The 18,676-nt window shown below is 41.5% G+C and overlaps 1 protein-coding gene across 1 annotated transcript in view; it reads left to right on the forward strand.

Annotated features, from left to right (window-relative positions):
• Positions 1-1,994: 1,994 nt before the first annotated feature.
• R3HDM2 (R3H domain containing 2) overlaps positions 1,995-18,676 on the forward strand; it is a 148,630-nt gene continuing 131,948 nt past the window's right edge. The window contains 1 exon segment of the mRNA XM_019952485.3: positions 1,995-2,219. The gene's annotated coding sequence lies outside the window, so the exon portion shown is untranslated.

The raw sequence follows: 18,676 nt of genomic DNA on the forward strand, positions 1-18,676 counted from the left end.
TAGTGGTCACTCTCTAATAGTTTCCCAGCCTACAGGGACTGATCTTATATCTAACATTTTAATATTCCTAATTTCATTCATGGATATAACCTTATCTTGAGGTTGGGGGAGGTAGTTATGCTGCTATTTGTTTCATGTCTTAACTACAGTATGTAGTTCCCAGACCCCCTCACATCTGAAGACTTCAGTTGCTCCCCTTCTCCCTGGCAAATAGTTGGGGAATAAGAGGTTAGCAAAAGCGGGGGAAACAGAGGAGGGCTTCTCTTAGGGCTGGATGCCTCATGTTTCTGCCTTAGCTGTTCTTCAGTTACTGCATTTGTCCCTAAAAGACCCAACTGTTTCACTCTGCATTATGACACACAGGTCCTTTGAAACCTGCCCTTTCCAGTTACATTTCTAATAATGCAGTGATTGAGAGCAGGCTTCGAAGATAAATTGTCTCAGTTCAAAATCTGGGACTTTGGTGCCTCAGGGTTCCTTATCTTACAAAATGAGCATAACAGTAATACCTATTGTTTTGAGGATTAAACAGAAATAATAGATGTAGAATGCTACATATTCTATATACATACATACATAACACAAATATTAGCCATTATTTCCTCCTGGCTGTCATTGTCTCCTGCCTCCAACTTGAAAACCTAGAACTTGCTGATTCTTGAAGGAAAGGAGAAGTTCTTACCTCTATGACCTTTCTGGAATCTTCGTTCTTGCCTTTCTGATGAACTCCTACTTATATTCTTCAAGGTTAACTGAAATTTCACCTTTAGCTTCTCTGTAGCCTACTCAATCTCTCTTACATCTAGGAACTAATTGCTCCTTCTTGTGTTTCCATAGCACATTGAACACCTCTCTATTATAGCACTTACATTATACTGTAATTTTTTTGTTTCCTACTGCAGTTCCTGTCACATAGTAAATATATAATGCTTAAATAGTTAATACAATGTATTAATACATTGTATTAATATTTAATACAATGCTTCTTTGAGGGAGTTGGTCAAGAAACGATGCAAATACATGTAATTAGTAGTTAGATTGATTCTGCCTAGAAAGGTCAGTGTGGGGAGGTTGCAAATTTTTCTTTTTTTTTTTTAACATCTTTATTGGAGTATAACTGCTTTACAATGGTGTGTGAGTTTCTGCTTTGTAACAAAGTGAATCAGCTATACATATACATATATCCCCATATCTCCTCCCTCTTGTGACTCCCTCCCACCCTCCCTATCCCACCCCTCTAGGTGGTCACAAAGCACAGAGGTGATCTCCTTGTGCTATGCTGCTGCTTCCCACTAGCTATCTATTTTACATTTGTTAGCGTGTATATGTCCTTGCCACTCTCTCACTTCGTCAGGGAGGTTGCAAATTTAAGATAACTTTTTAAAAAAGAACTGTAGGTTAGAGGGTGGTGGCGGGAAGAAGTGATTTTAAATAGGATGTACTTAAACCTACTTTATTTAGAGTTAAATTTTTACATCTGGAAAAAATGGACATATACCTACCACATGATCTTTATCCATTTATACCACAAATATTTACTGCATATATGTATGCTGTTTCGGGAGCAGGAGTCACTGTCCTAAGTGAAAGGCTACTTTGAAAGTGCTCTGTAAACTTAAATTACAGTTATTAGTATTATGTTTAAATCAAGGGTGAATCTGACAGGCTTGATGGGCTTCAGGTGACCTGAGGGTCGCAGCGGATCTGTATTGGCGGCTGAAGACCCAGGTAACGCGGGGGCGACAGAGAAAGCGCGTGTGTTGGACAGGACAGCCTGTGCGTGCGGGCTGGGGAAGTGCGTGAGTAGGCAAGGGGCGTCTGCAGGCGTGGAGACAGGCACAGGAAGCAGGGACGCTCCGGGCGCAAGACGCGGTGACGATTACGCCGGACGTGGTGACGTAGCGCGCAGGCCGCAGCGGGGGGCGGACTCTGGGCCTTTCTTCCCCTTCTGATTTTCCCCCTCCCCCCTTTTCTCCCTTTCCGGGTTTGGTTCCCCCCTTTTCTCTCCCTCTCCCCCCTCCTTCCCAAGCCCCTTTCCCCTCCCCCGCCCCAGTCCCCCCTACTCCCCCGCCCTGGGCCCCGGGGAAACCCCGGCCGAGAAGAGTCCGCCCCCAGAAGCGCGCCGCCGCCGGCCGTCGGGGCCGAGCCGCAGCCGAGCGGCCGTGAGCCCGGGCGGCGGGCGGAAACGCGGGCGCCCTCCCGGCTACGGCCCGCGTGAGGTGAGGCCACCTCCCGGCCAAGGGGGCGGGCAGCGCGGGCGGCCTGTGGGGAGGGGGCGTGGCGGCCGGGCGGGCGGAGGCCCCCGGTCTGGGTCCCCGCGCTGGCACTTCACGGACCCGCGGGCTGTGGGTCAGGGCCCGAGCTTCCCGTGAAGGACGGCCCCGAGGCCAGAGACGCCCCAAGTGTGTTCGGGGAGCTCAGGCGAGAAGCGAGGGGCGCGGGGCGGAGGGTGTGGGGCTGGCGCCACCTGTGGCCTGTGCGGTGGGACCTAAAAACTGTTGCGCCCTTGTGGTGCTCGGGGGTGACTAGCTCCATGTGTTTCTTGGGTCTCCGTTTTCCTTTGAGCCTTGGAAAAATGGGAGGGAAAGGTGTTGGAGTGTTTCAGATTATGCTGGTGTCCGAGTTCATTACAGGGACAGAGATTTGAGTTGGAACGTACAGGGAGATGGTTCTGGAGCTTAAAAGTTGGGCCTACGCTAAGCTCGTAACTAACTCTTGAGGCTAGTTACTCTGAAAACTCTTCTCGATTTCGGTTACCTGTGGAACCCAAAATTTCAACGTTTGTGACCATTAACCTAGTAAGTCTTCAGACTATTTATTCACTCAAAGTGAATTGTTCTTGGGTAATGATGAGAAATGATCGAATAACAGTTCCAGAGGTTCATTAAATCAAAGAGAGGTGTGGGAAAATTTAAATTCAGCTCTCAGTTGGATGAATGTCCTTTTATATATATTTTTTCAAATAGACTTAACCAAAATTGAGAAGCCTGAGCCCTGTGTTGGTAGGCAGCATGGAGATGGGAGGAGGGAGGTGACAGGTTCCACTTCAGGAATGTCACACATTCCTTGCCTTTTTATTGTATTTTTGGATAGTCAAATTGGCACTTGGATCAGTTGTTTGTGGCTCCTCTTTCTTCCTAATGCTTTTTTTTTCACCTCTCTTTTTATTTCTCCTATTTTTCCCCCCTTTTTGGAGTCTGGGACATCAAAACTAAAACGGCTTAAATAGTGGTGGAAAGTGGTAGTAGTTAGTCCATTCAGTTCACTTTTAGTTGTATTTTTCCTCCCTGTTGCAGTTCTCCACAAAGTTGAGAGAACAGAGAATCTTTATTGAAGGTCTGATAACTGTCAGCGAAAATTGTATTTCAGAGTTTAAGTTCCAGTTTCGCGTCCACTCTAGGATCTACACTGTAGATCTTCAATTTAAAACAAAAATTTTAAAACTTGCACATATAAGAATAGGGTGCCTGATATTTTTTAATTGAAAGAAGTCTGAAGAGGAGTTGGTTACCTTCCTCTATCAGAATAAAAATCAGAGACTTTACAGTCGTCTTTAAAGTCCAAGATATGTAGCAACCTCCCCCCCCACCACCACCACGCTGCAAACATGTTCACTGGTCTCCTCTCTGTCCCTTGAGTACATCAGGTACACTTCTGCCTCAGCAGCTGGCACTTGGATCTTCATGGATCACCTTTTCCGTGTAAAGCTGCATAGCCTTCTACCCTCACCTTCAGGGCTTTACTCAAATGTCACTCTAACAGTGACATTTCCTGGGCTATCTAAATTCCAAAGCCATTCCTCCACATATACTTACATAAATTCCTATCCCATTTTGCTGTATTTTCCTCCTTACCCCTTATCAACCTATAACATACTGTACATATTTAGTCTCCCGCATTAGAGTGTAAGTTTCATGAGGTTTAGATGGTCTTGTTTTGTTAGTTGCTGTATCCTCAGCCCTTAGTATAGCCCTTGATATGCAGTAGGTGCTCAACAAATTTATTGATTGAATAGGTAAAGAAGAGGTTTTTTTTTTAAAGATTTATTTATTTTATTTTTATTTTTGTCTGTGTCGAGTCCTAGTTGCGGCACGGGGTGGGGAATCTTTGTTGAGGTATGCGGGCTCTTGGTTGTGGTGTGTGGGCTTCTCTCTAGTTGTGGCGTGCGGGCTCCAGGGTGCGTGGGCTCTGTAGTTGTGGCGCACAGCTTCCAGAGCGCGTGGGCTCTAGTTGAGGCGTGCGAACTTGGTAGCTGTGGCACACAGGGTTAGTTGCCCCGTGGCATGTGAGATCTTAGTTCCCTGACCAGGGATACAAACCCGCGTCCCCTGTGTTGTAAGGCAGATTCTTTACCACTGAACCACCAGGGAAGTCCCCAAGAAGAGGAGTTTTATTCTTGAATTCTCTCATTGCCATAAATGAGAGACATGTATTTCCACTAGGATTTTGTAAGGCACTTACTGGAAGAACTTGAGATTTTTTTTTTGTCAGTTCTTGCCACGTTTCTGTTTTGACAGAAGTCTTGTGCTTTCAGGTCATTGAGTGAAAGCACTTTGAAGGCAGAGAGGATGGAGTGTGGTGTTGGTGGTCTCCGCGGAAGATTATCTCAGATTTCATGTGGCTAGAATTTTTACTGTTGCAGGCTCTTGCCTTGAGGTTTGTTCACATCCCTGATGAGACAAACATCACCATCCTTACCTCTTTGGCCCCAGAGAACTGAGTAGGCTGGTTCCACTTTGAAGTTTTTAGTACCCTGAAGATGTTAATATTTATGGTCTGGGCTGTATGGGTTAGATTTTTTTCCCCCATTCATGTGGAGACAGTTGAGCTTGAAAACTTGTAAGAATAGCTTTCTTTAACAATGGTGGAATGTTCGGTTTGGGGGAACATCTTATCCTTTTTTCTACAAATCCATTTGTGGGGTCGTTTTTAGCAACTAAATTATATTAAGTCTGAGGGTAAAAGGAGCAGGCCCCCTGAGTTGTGTGGTTTATCCCTCATTTATTTTTTCCTTTCTCATTTCTTGATTGGTATATTTGTTACCTTCATTGATCTTCTGGCTAGAGTGGCCTGGATGAGATTTCTCTTTGGGGCAGTCCCGGCAACTGTTCCAGCTTAGGAAGGCAAAGCGGGCGAGGTAGTGCTTTTAACACTTTGTAGGAATGCTGGTTGCAAAGCTAGGTTTTTGTTTAAACTTTTGCCAGGACATTGAAAGCTTCCAGGCCCATGAGAGAATGGTTTGAGTGGGAAGTGGGAGTGGGAGAATTGGGGAACTTGTATCTATTGGACTGGATCTGATTCTGTTATTATTATTGTAAAAAGGTATATTCTCGTTTTGTGAATAATTTCTGACATAATTTTGGCACATTAATAAGGCTTCTACCTCATTTCTCTTGCCTCTTTTAAAATCCTTTCACGAAGTTTCTAGGAAGTCTTTCTCAGGACCCAGAGACATTCAAACATCTCTATGCCATCTTCTCACCTCTTAGAGATAAATACTGTACTGAGTACTGACAATGTTTCAGTACAGGTAATGGTTTCTGAATGATGCATTGCTTATTCCTCTCTTCATGAACTCAAGGAAAGCTTTCAGGAAAAAGCAGATTTTGAGGAAGGGATAAAAAGTGTTGCATTTTTGTTACATGGTCCCAGGAAGTACAGAGGAGAGAATTTTGTGAAATTGTGTGTGTGTAGTTGTCTGTGTGTGTGTGTGTTTTGTTTTGTTTTGTTTTGTTTTGTTTCCCTATGCCTACTTGTAAGATGGGATAAAGGACTCTGAGTGTCCCTCTGTGGAATGTGCTGCCAACTTACAAGTAGAAAAAATAAGTGGACTCATGGCTTGAATATGTGTGCATGAATACAGTTGGTGGGTCTAATTTTAGAGATATTCTTCATACACAGTGGCTTTAGTATTTTCCTCCAGCTGTATCCTTTTCACTGTCTGTAGAAAATATGCCACTTAATTGTCTTTTAGTGGTTACCTTTCGTTCTTACCATGACTGTCACTTTAGCAGTGTAGCACTTGTTCCATCTCTCCAATAAAGTTACTCTGTCCATTCCTTCTTAAGTTTGAGTTTATTTCTGAAAACAGATATAGATAGGAAAGATTTCTTAACCTTGATCTGTTTTAACTCCTCTTTGAGTTCCCTTAGATTTCCTTAGTGTGTATCTGTTTTCTCTAACACTTAAAAAAAATTGGTGTTGAAAGCCCTAATTACAATAATCTGCAGTGGTTTCATCATTTTTACTTAGGCGGTATGAAAGGAAAGATTCTGGGATGTTTCCTAAATCCAGGTCTTCTTTTTGCTTTTCTTCTTCTTTTTTTTTTTTTCTTTTTGTGGTATGCGGGCCTCTCTCTGTTGTGGCCTCTCCCGTTGCGGAGCACAGGCTCCGGACGTGCAGGCTCAGCGGCCATGGCTCACGGGCCCAGCCGCTCTGTGGCATGTGGGATCTTCCCGGACCGGGGCACAAACTCCGTGTCCCCTGCATCGGCAGGCGGACTCTCAACCACTGCGCCACCAGGGAAGCCCCCTTTTTTTTTTTTTAATATTTATTTATTTGGCTGCACTGGGTCTCAGTTGCGGCATGTGGGAACTTTGTTGCGGCATGCGGGATCCCTTAGTTGTGGCATGTGGGCTCTTAGTTGCGGCATGTGGACTCTTAATTGTGGCATGCATGTGGGAGCTAGTTCCCTGACTAGGGATACAACCCAGTCCCCTTGCATTGGGGGCCTGGAGTCTTAACCACTGGACCACCAGGGAAGTCCACTCGTTTTGCTTTTCTGCAAGATCTCTTATGAGTTGTTCAGTCCAGTTGTTTGAACCTATACTGGGAAAGCTGTTTTATAGTTTTGACAGTAAGTTTCCCAGAGTACTTAACTGTGCTTTAAAAAAAAAAACTGATCAAATTGGGAACCCCAGCCTCGAGATGAGAGAGAATAAGGAGAAAAGGTAAAAAAGCCTCAGGCAGTCGTGTCTCCCAATAGTCAAAACACTTTTGGTATTTTTAAGGGACTCATTTTATTCTATTCCTCCTTAGTTTGTATACCACAAGAAAATAAAAAATCTTTTCAGTTCCTTTAACTGCTTGCTTGCTTTTCTAAATTGTCAAAGACTTTGATTTTTCCTGGGAGGTACTTTTCAGGCCTTTCCTCGTATTTTCTTGGGAGAAAAAATGAAACTAGTGGTTAAATGCTCTTGTAAGGTCTCTTCCCTGACTTAGCCCAATGCTCTAAAGGCGTTAATAGATTGTTTTGCAGCTTGTTTTTGTTTTTCATTGAAGACCTCAAAATCTTTTGCAGGCAAATAAAAACTATAGGTTTGCACCCACACAATTACTCAGGTCCCAAAAGATCTCAGCTTAAGTCCTTATCCTGTAGAGCTAGAAGTGTAAAGATAAGTGAGGTAATCAGCAGGGTTTAAAATAACTCAGTTTCTTTCTCTTTTTAAAAAAATTAATTTTTATTGAAGTATAGTTGATTTACATTGTTGTGTTAGTTTCTGCTGTACAGCAGAGTGAATTAGTTATACATATACATACATCCACTCTTGTTTAGATTCTTTTCCCATATAGGTCATTACAGAGTATTAGGTAGAGTTCCCTGTGCTATATAGTAGGTTCTTATGAGTTATCTATTTTATGTAAGTGTGTGTATGTCAATCCCAGCCTCCCAATTTATCCCTACCCCCTCTTTCCCACTTGGTAACCATAAGTTTGTTTTCTACATCTGTGACTCTATTTCTGTTTTGTAAATAAGTTCATTGGACCCTTTTTTTAGATTCCACATATAAACATATGATATTTGTCTTTCTGTGTCTGACTTACTTCACTCAATATGACAATCTCTGGGTCCATCCATGTTGCTGCAAATGGCATTATTTTGTTCTTTTTTATGGCTGAGTAATATTCCATTGTATATGTGTACCACATCTTCTTTATCCATTCCTCTGATGATGGACATTTAGATTGCTTCCATGTCTTGGCTATTGTTAATAGTGCTGCAGTGAACATTGGGGTGCATGTATCTTTTTGACTTATGGTTTTCTCCAGGTATATGCCCAGGAGTGGGATTGCTGGGTTTATTTTAGTTTTTTAAGGAACCTCCATACTGTTTTCCGTAGTGGCTGTACCAATTTACATTCCCACCAACAGCGTAGGAGGGTTCCCTTTTTTCCGCACCCTCTCCAGCATTTATTGTTTGTAGATTTTTTCATGATGGCCATTCTGACCGGTATGAGGTGATACTTCATTGTAGTTTTGATTTGCATTTCTCTAATAATTAGATGACGTTGAGCATCTTTTCATGTGCTTTTTAGCCATCTGTATGTCTTCTTTGGAGAAATGTGTTTAGATCTTCTGCCCATTTTTTAAAAATTAATTAATTAATTATTTATTTTTGGCTGTTTTGGGTCTTTGTTGCTGCGTGTGGGCTTTCTTTAGTTGCGGTGGGCAGAGGCTACTCTTCGTTGTGGTGTGCGGGCTTCTCATTGCAGTGCCTTCTCTTGTTGCGGAGCACGGGCTCTAGGCGAGTGCGCTCAGTAGTTGTGGCTCGCGGGCTCTAGAGCACAGGCTCAGTAGTTGTGGCTCAAGGGCTTAGTTGCTCTGTGGCATGTGGGAATCTTCCCAGACCAGGGCTCGAACCCGTGTCCCCCGCATTGGCAGGTGGATTCTTAACCTCTGCGCCACCAGGGAAGTCCCTCTTCTGCCTATTTTTTGATTGGGTTGTTTGTTTTTTTGATATTGAGCTGCATGGGCTGTTTACATATTTTGGAGATTAATCCCTTGTTGGTTGCCTCATTTGCAAATATTTTCTCCCATTCTGAGGGTTGTCTGTTTTGTTTATGGTTTCCTTTTCTGTGCAAAACCTTCTAAGTTTAATAAAATAACTTAGCTTATTTCTAATTGATATTTATTGGTTGTGAGTCTGTAGTGGGAAAAGAAAGAGAAAAAGCTGGTTTGCAGACTAGTCAAGTGCTGTCTTGATCTTTTGGAGGTAATTTTGCTCCCACTGTTAGTCTTCCATACAATTCTTGTCTAGTGTACAGAATAGAGATAGACTTTTAACATTATTAGCTAGTTTCCTTTGCCACTTGATTCATTATCTTCCTTGTATGGATGTTTTTGGTATATTCCATGTTGATAACAACATTTGTGCTTCAGTGTTTATTATTAATAATGATCAAAACCGTATTTCATATCTGCAAAGCACTTTTCTCTTTCCTAAAAGCTGATCGGACCTTAAAGTGGTCAACATTTATATTAAAAGACTAGATTTTCCAGGTATGCCGTTCATATTTTTGTGGGGGCTGTGTTTTTGTTGGATGTGCCAGTTGTAAGAATTTGTGCGTGGTTTTGGCACGTGAGCAGTATTATGGGGAATGCTTCCTTGGAGAAGGGTGGTTCAAACTTGTGTAAGCTTTATAACAGAACTAGGAGGAAAGTGATCAAGGCATTGACAATCCAAACTTAATAAGGGATACATTTGAAATACATTTTTCCTCCCTATACTCACAAATTATATTTATTTATTTATTTATTTATTTATTTTTGTGTGTGTGTGTGTGTGGTACGCGGGCCTCTCACTGTTGTGGCCTCTCCCGTTGCGGAGCACAGGCTCCGGACGCACAGGCTCAGCGGCCATGGCTCATGGGCCTAGCCGCTCCGCGGCACGTGAGATCTTCCCGGACCGGGGCATGAACCCGTGTCCCCTGCATCGGCAGGCGGACTCTCAACTACTGTGCCACCAGGGAAGCCCTCTTTTTTTTTTTTTAATTTATTTTATTTATTTATTTATTTATTTTTGGCTGCGTTGGGTCTTCATTGCTGTGCGTGGGCTTTCTCTGGTTGTGGCGAGTGGGGCCTACTCTTCGTTGCGGTGCGTGGGCTTCTCACTGTGGTGTCTTCTCTTGTGGAGCACGGGTTCTAGGTACACGGGCTTCAGTTGTGGCACGTGAACTCAGTAGTTGTGGCTCGCAGGCTCTAGAGCGCAGGCTCAGTAGTTGTGGCACACAGGCTTTGTTGCTCTATGGCATGTGGGATCTTCCCAGACCAGGGCTCGAACCTGTGTCCCCTGCATTGGCAGGCAGATTCTTAACCACTGTGCCACCAGGGAAGCCCATATATATTTTTAAAATCTGGCTACTTTATCTCACCTGCCTTACATTTTGCTGTTTTCCCTGTGCTTTCAGGGTTAGACTTTAGCTACAGATAAATTACTTGTTCTTTCACCTTCCCTGTTGTCACACCTTGCTGCCCTGGGGTATACCATTGTTTCAACTGGACGCCTCTCCTCTGGAAAACCACAGAAACCTTCCTTCGTTTAGGTGTAATGTTCTGGAACCCTTCAGAGCATCCCCCAAACTCTCATTTTGTCTGCCTCTTTTGGACCAGTTCCACAAAGCTGGGTTCCTCTTTGTCTTTACCATGTTTCCCTCTGTACATTCCATTCTAAGTTTTCTGCTCACACTGAAGTTAAATTTGCTAGGATCTTGATCTCTCCAGTGCCAAAAGAGCTCTAGAGCATGTGATTTTTGTCTTATTCCTCTACTAGCTGTAAGGAAAAGAAAAGGAAAGAAAAATAATTAGATAATTTGAGGCATATGTTCTAGAGGTCTGTGTCTAGATAGTGATTTTCTCAGTTTTTTTTTTTTTTTTTTGGGTGCACCACGCGGGATCTTAGTTCCCCGACAAGGGATTGAACCCGTGCACCCTGCAGTGGAAGCACAGAGCCCTAACTATTGGACCACCAGGGAATTCCCTTTGCCAGTTGTTTTGCCCCTCCTAGCTAACACTGTACCCAAGAGAGATCATTGTTAGAGTCTTGATTTGGGGCAGAGCTATACTAAGGCCAACAACTGAAATCCTGAACTAAGTTGTGCCTGTACTACCAAAGTTTTACCTTTATCATGGTATCTTCAGCCTTAAATTAGTTATCCCCCTTTCCAGTTCTCCTTATTTTCCCTTCAGAGTTATTTGGTTTAAAATTTATTCTTTGTGTTTTACTCTCTATCCTAGCAGTATTTTTTTTTAATTAAAAAAATTTTTTTTAATTTATGGCTGCCTTGGGTCTTCCTTTCTGCACGTGGGCTTTCTCTAGTTGCGGCGAGCGGGGACTACTCTTTGTTGTGGTGCACTGGCTTCTCTTGTTGCAGAGCACGGGCTCTAGGCGCGTGGGCTTCAGTAGTTGTGGCACTCGGGCTCAGTAGTTGTAGCTCACAGCCTTTAGAGCACAGGCTCAGTGGTTGTGGTGCACGGGCTTAGTTGCCCTAGCAGTATTTTTGACAAAAAGAAGAGGAAGACGAAGAGGGTTTGTGCTTGGAGTATTTTCCCTATATGATAGTGCAGAAATAGTTTTTCTTTCTTTTTAACTGAATGAGTATGATGGCTGAAAAATGAAGTGTGATTGACTGGTAAGATAGGACTACTGAAAGGAATCAAACCTGTTTAGTTTCTGTGTAGGTTTTGTGAGGGAGTAAAATCAGAGCCAGTGCTTGAGACTTGAATTTTTAACCCTGTTTGAAGTTCTCTGAGGCTGTGCTGAGTTTACCCTCATGAACTCTGCTGAATCAGTGTCTTTATATGTAAAATAGAGTTGTTGGTCTGTTTCCTTTTAGGGTACAGGAAAATTGACTTTTGGAGGTATCTCAAGGTTAAATACAATAATACCTCCTGATACATTTACTCATTTAAAATGTAAACACTTGAGATTGGAGCTGCACTTAATGAATTCTTAGGCGAGCTTCAATATTTTACTTCACCTATAGTTAGTAGATGATACAGAAGAGAGACAAAAAGGTATCTACAGATATTAATGAGCACACTTTCCATGTAGCTGGGATGTATTTACATCGATTTGGTGGCCACAGTCAGCAACATAGCCTACCTCACAGAAGGACAGTCTATATTAAACATGATCAAATTACTAGTCTCTAAATAATGTTCTCTAGTGCTGTTAGATAACAGAACAGCATTGAAGTTATATTGGCAGAGATAAAATGGTGCTTTATTTCTGTGTGCTTTATTTTTCTCTTTTTCTTCCTTTTTCTCTTTGGAATTAACATTGTTTTCATAACTGTTTTTCTGCCTATTAGTTTCTTATAGGTTGGGAAATAGCAATTGTCTTTTCAGTTTAGCAGTCTGACTGGATTCAGCTATAGGATCTGTTCAGATCCATAATGTGTTTTAGGCCATGAGTCTCTTCTGTTCTCGCTGTTCTGTCCTGTACTTTATTGTTGACTTGTGCTTTGCTCATTTCCCGCAGTAGGGGACACAAATTTAGCCATACGTACACACGCACACACGCAGTCTGCCACCTGAGGCCCTCTGAAAAGATTATAGATTTTCTATTAAGAATTATAGGCATTCACTTGCCACTGTTTCATCTTACCAACCCAGCTTTTGCTTTGGTGCACTATGAGCCTGTCATATAGTACTAGCTTAGAAATCAGAGAAACTCAGTTTATTATTAGTCTTTGTTATAATAAACATCACCTATATGTTTTCTTTCCAGGACAGTTCTTTGTTAGAAGGTCTTCTCTTAGTTTCTGGTTCTTCTTTATTTTTACAATACAAAGTGATCTTCAAGGCAGGTAATACCTCAAGAAAATTTATGAAAAGAGCAACTTACTCATTTACTCAAACATTTAATAGGTGCCCGTTTCTTGGTTAGATATTGTGTTATATGCTAAAGATACCAAGGTAGATGCGACATTGTCCCTATTGTCAAGGAGCTCATGTTTTATTTTTATACATTACAAAAGAGTAAATAAATTACAAGGTCATGAGTGTTACAAGGTGGTAATAAAATGTAATATGAAAGCAGGAGGAAGAGTGCTTAATTCTAAATGACAGTTTCAACTTTTCAGAGAAGGTAAAGTTTGAATTGAGTCTCAGTGGATTCATTAATTCAACTAGCATATGAATAGTTACGAAGTATTAGGTGCTGGGGGTGTAAAAAAACAAGACATAGTCCTTACCTTCAAAGAACTTAGACCGAGAAGTCAGTCAGGATACTGCAGGCTGATGAACTCTGAGCTAGAGGAATGCACAAAGTGCTTTGGAAGTACAGTGGAGATCTGGAAAGACTTTCTGTCAGGGGATTATGAATCTTGAAGGGCCGACAGGAGTTAACCAGGTAGACAGGTATAAGGAAGAGAGCTCTAGGGGAGGAACTACCTACATAAACGGTGGAGGTGTAGAGCAGAGCAGCATGATGCCTTTGACAAACTTCAAGGACAGGATATGCCTACACATGGGATGTTTATGGGGATTATTTATAGAAAAGGCTAGAAAGGTAGGTAGGGGCTTGATTTTTTTTTAATATATTGAATTTTTAAAAATTAATTAATTTATGGCTGTTTTGGGTCTTTGTTGCTGCGCACGGGCTTTCTCTAGTTGTGGCGAGCAGGGGCTACTCTTCGTTGCGGTGGCTTCTCGTTGTGGAACATGGGCTGTAGGCGCACGGGCTTTAGTAGTTGTGACGCGCAGGCTTGATAGTTGCGGTGCACAGACTCTAGGGCGCGCGGGCTTCAGTAGTTGTGGCGCGCGTGCTCAGTAGTTGTGGCTCGTGTGCTCTAGAGCTCAGGCTCAGTAGTTGGGGTGCACAGGCTTAGTTGCTCCACAGCATGTGGGATCTTCCTGGACCAGGGATCAAACCCATGTCCCCTGCATTGGAAGCGCAGAGTCTTAACCACTGGACCACCAGAGAAGTCCCAAGAAGTCCCAAGAGTTTTTGAAGATGAGAGACTTGAGCATATTTATATGTTTGGGGAATTAGCAAAAGACATTAGAGAGTGGTGATAATGGAGTGAAGTCCTTGAGCATGAAGAGAAGATGAAATCCAGAGCAGAGGTAGAATTATTATCTCCTTTATTAAGATAGAGGAAAAGGTCAAGAAAGGGGTGGGGACAAATGTTTGGTAACTGAACAAAGGAATTTGAGGGAGCTCCTACCTTAAAGCCCTGATATTCCTTGTGATCTAGGAGACTTATCCTTTTGGGTTAGGGGGCTAGTGTGTTCCAATAAAGAGCATTGGCAAAATAGGGTCATTGAGAAGAGACAGAAATTTGAATAGCTGTTGAGAAAATGGGAGGGACAGTTGCCAAATGGTTTGTTTGGCTAGGCAGGCAGAGGTAGGGTGGGGTGGTATAGGGTGGGAATGCATTTCAAGCAGATAGACTAGCCTGGGCAAAGACTCAGGAGTATTAAAAACTATGGTATGTATGGAGAGGTAGTATTATTTTGAATGCTGGAGACAATGTATATAGAGCCTAATTTTGCGGTAGGCTTTAAGAGGTATATTAAGGACCTTGGAATATTTCTGGAATATTTTGAGGCAAAAAGGAACCTCTGAAGATTTTCATCAGAGAAATGGAATGATTGTTTTATAAAGGTAACTCTGGTAGCACTTTGGAAAAATACAGGGGATTTAGAGTGGAGGGAGAGACACTTGTTAGGGGGCTGTTGTAGTAGTGCAGAAGATGCTGAAATCAGGATAGAGATGGGTAAGAAACAACCCCCTTAATATCTTGAAACAACGGTTTATTTCTCACTCACACTACGTGTTCATCAAGGATAGGTTAGAGATTTTATTTATTCAGGGATAAAGGCTGATAGGCCAACAGAGCAGTCATCATGGGAACATAGCCAGTTGCTCTGCTGGAGGCCTAAAAGAACTCTGGAGGTCTTGTTCCATTAACTAAATTCTCTGCCTATCAGTGATGGGAGTGGAGAAGAGAGGACAGGAGCTGAGAAGATCAAGTGGATCCAGGAGATGGTGCCAGAGTTTGGAAATTGGCTAAATATGAGAGGAGAGGGAAGTAATTGTGAATAGGTGATTCTCAGTTTCTGTTTTGGGTGACTGGGTGGTGTTGCTAACAGAGATAAGAAAGGGGGCAGGTTTTAGGAGCACTTAAAGTAAATATTAACCGACCTAAAGGGAGAAATAGACAGCAATACAATAATAGGGGACCTTAATTCCCCACTTTCATCAATGGATAAATCATGCAGACAGAAAATCAGTAAGGAAACATTGGCCTTAAATGACAAGTTAGACCAGATAGACTTAACAGACATGTATAGAACATTCCATCCAAAAGTAACAGAATACACATTCTTCTCAAGTGCACATGGAACATTCTCTAAGATAGAGTATATGTCAGGCACGAAACAAGTCTTAATAAATTTAAGGAGATTGAATCATATCAAGAATCTTTTCTGACCACAGTGGTATGAAACTAGAAATCAATGATAAGAGGAAAACTGGAAAATTCATAAACATGTAGAGCTTAAACATATGCTACTGAATAATCAACGAGTCAAAGAAGAAATAAAAAGAGAAAATAAAAAATACCCAGAGACGAATGAAAATGGAAATACAATATACTAAATACAAAACCTATGGGATGCAGTGAAAGTACTTCTAAAAGGGAAGTTCATAGTGACAAATGCCTACATTAAGAAATGAGAAAGATTGCAAATAACCTAACTTTACACCTCCAGGAACTAGAAAAAGAAGAACAAGCTACACCTAATGTAAGTAGAAGGAAGGAAATAAATATCAGAGTAGAAATAAATGAAATAGAGAAACAATAGAAAAGAACAGTGAAACTAGGAGCTAGTTTTTATTTTTTTTTATTTTATTTTTATTTTATTTTTATTTTATTTTTTTTGCGGTACGTGGACCTCTCACTGTTGTGGCCTCTTCTGTTGCAGAGCACAGTCTCCGGACGCGCAGGCCCAGCAACCATGGCTCACGGGCCTAGCCACTCCGCGCCATGTGGGATCTTCCCGGACCAGGGCACGAACCCGTGTCCCCTGCATCGGCATCTCAACCACTGCGCCACCAGGGAAGCCCTAGTTTTTATTTTTTAAAAAAAGATAAAATAGGGCTTCCCTGGTGGCTGAGAGTCCTGCCGATGCAGGGGACACGGGTTCGTGCCCCTGTCCGGGAAGATCCCACATGCTGTGGAGCGGCTGGGCCCGTGAGCCATGGCCGCTAGGCCTGTGCGTCCGGAGGCTGTGCTCCGCAACGGGAGAGGTCACATCAGTGAGAGGCCTGTGTACCGCAAAAAAAAAAAAAAATAATAAAAAATAAAATTAAAAAAAGATAAAATAGACAAACCTGTAGCTAGACTCACCAAGGAAAAAAGAGGACTCAAATAAAATCAGAAATGAAAGAGATGTTAACACCTGGTACCTCAAGAGACTACTGTGAACAATTATATGCCAACAAGTTGGACAACCTAGAAGAAATGGATAAATTCCTAGACATATACAACCTACCAGGACTAAGTCATGAGGAAATAGAAAATCTGAGGAATCCCATTAGAAGCATACCTCATTTTACTGAGCTTGGCTTTATTGCGCTTCACAGATGCTGTGATTTTTACAAATTGAAGGTTTGTGGCAACCCTGCATTGATCAAGTCTATCAGCCCTATTTTTCTAACAGCATTTGCTTACTTTGTGTCTCCATGTCATGTTTTGGTAATTCTTGTAATTTTTCAAATTTCTTCATTATTTGTTACAGTGATCTGTGATCAGTGATCTTTCATGTTACTATTATGTTGTTTTGGCATTTTTTAGCAATAAAATATTTTAAAATTAAGGTATGTACATTTTTTTTTAGACATAATGCTATTTTACACTTAATAGACTACAATATAGTCTAAACATAACTTTCATATGCACTGGGAAGCCAGAAAATTTGTGACTTGCTTTATTTCGATATTTGATTTATTACAGTGGTCTGGAACTGTAATATCCTGCAATATCTCCAAGGTATGCCTGTACTAGTAAAGAGATTGAATCTGTAATCAAAAACCTTCCAACAGACAAAAGTCCAGGGCCAGGTGGCTTCACTGGTGAATTCTACCAAACATTTAAAGAAGAACTAATACCAATCCTTCTCAAACTCCAAATTCATTTTATGAGGCTAGCATAACCTTGATACAAAAACCAGACAAGGACACTACAAGTAAAGAAAATTACAGGCCAGTGTCCCTGATGAATATACATGCAAAAATCCTCAACAAAATATTAGCAAACTGAATTCAACAATACATTAAACGGATCATACACCATAGTCAAATGGGATTTATTTCAGGGATGCAAGGGTGGTTAAACATCTGCAAGTCAATCAGTTGTGATACACCCCATTAACAAAATGAAGGATAAAAATCATACGGTCATCTCAATGGTGCAGAAAAAAGATTACAAACAAACTCTTAACAAAAGTGGGTATGGAAGGAATGTACCTCAACACCATAAAAGCCATATGTTACAAGCCCTCATCTAACATTAAACTCAACTGAAGCTGAAAGCTTTTCCTTGCCACTTTTATTCAAGATAATATTGGTAGTCCTAGTCACTGCAGTTGGCAAAAAAAGAAATAAGGGGCATTCAGATCAGAAAGGAAGAAGATTTGCAGATGACATGACATGATATTATATATAGAAGATCCTAAACACTACACCAAAAATGGTTAGAACTAATGAATGAATTCAGTAAAGTTGCAGGATATAAAATCAATATACAGAAATGAGTTGTGTTTTTATACATTAATCACTATCAAAAAGAGAAATTTAAAAAATGATTCCAGGGCTTCCCTGGTGGCGCAGTGGCTGAGAGTCTGCCTGCCGATGCAGGGGATACGGGTTTGTGCCCCGGTCCGGGAAGATCCCACATGCCGCGGAGTGGCTGGGCCCGTGAGCCATTGGCCGCTGAGCCTGCGCGTCCGGAGCCTATTCTCCGATGGGAGAGGCCACAACAGTGAGAGGCCCGCGTACTGCAAAAAAAAAAAAAAAAAAAAAAAGATTCCACTTTCGATTGTAGCATAAAGAATAAAATATCTAGGAATAAGTTTAACCAAGGAGGTGAAAGACACGTACACTGAAAACTATAAGACATCAGTGAAAGGAATTGAAGAAGACACAATAAGTAGAAAGATACTCTCCGCTCATGGATTGGAAGAATTAATATTGTTAAAATGTCCATACCACCCAAAGCAATCTACAGATTCATTGCAATCACTATCAAAATTCCAGTCGCATTTTTCACAGGGAACAAACAATCCTAAAATTTGTGTGGAACCACAAAAGACACCAAATAGCCAAAGAAATCTTGAGAAAGAAGAACAAAACTGAAGGTATGATACTTCCTGATTTCAAACTATATTACAAAGCCATAATAATCAGAACAGTATGGTATTGGCATAGAAACAGATACATAGATTAATGGAACAGAATAGAGAGCCCAGAAATAAACCCATGCACACATGGTCAATTAACTTATGACAGAGGAGCCAAGAATAAACAATAGGCAAAGGATAATCTCTTCAATGAACGGTGTTGGGAAAACTGGACTACTATATTACACCAAACACAAAAAAATGGCTCAAAATGGATTAAAGCCTTGAACATAAGACCTAAAACCATAAAACTTGTAGAAAGAAACATAGGGAGTAAGCTCCTTGACATCAGTCTTGGGGATTCTTTGGATTTGACACCAGAAGCAAAGACAGCGAAAGCACAAATGAATAAGTGGGACTATATCAAACTAAAAATCTCTGCACAGCAAGGGAAACCATCAACAAAATGAAAAAGCCTACTATATGGGAGAAAATATTTACTAATCATATATTTGAAAGAGGTGCAAACTATTATATATAAAAAAAGCTA

This window comes from Tursiops truncatus, chromosome 11, assembly GCF_011762595.2.
Source record: "Tursiops truncatus isolate mTurTru1 chromosome 11, mTurTru1.mat.Y, whole genome shotgun sequence".
In the NCBI taxonomy this organism is placed as follows: Eukaryota; Metazoa; Chordata; class Mammalia; order Artiodactyla; family Delphinidae; genus Tursiops; species Tursiops truncatus.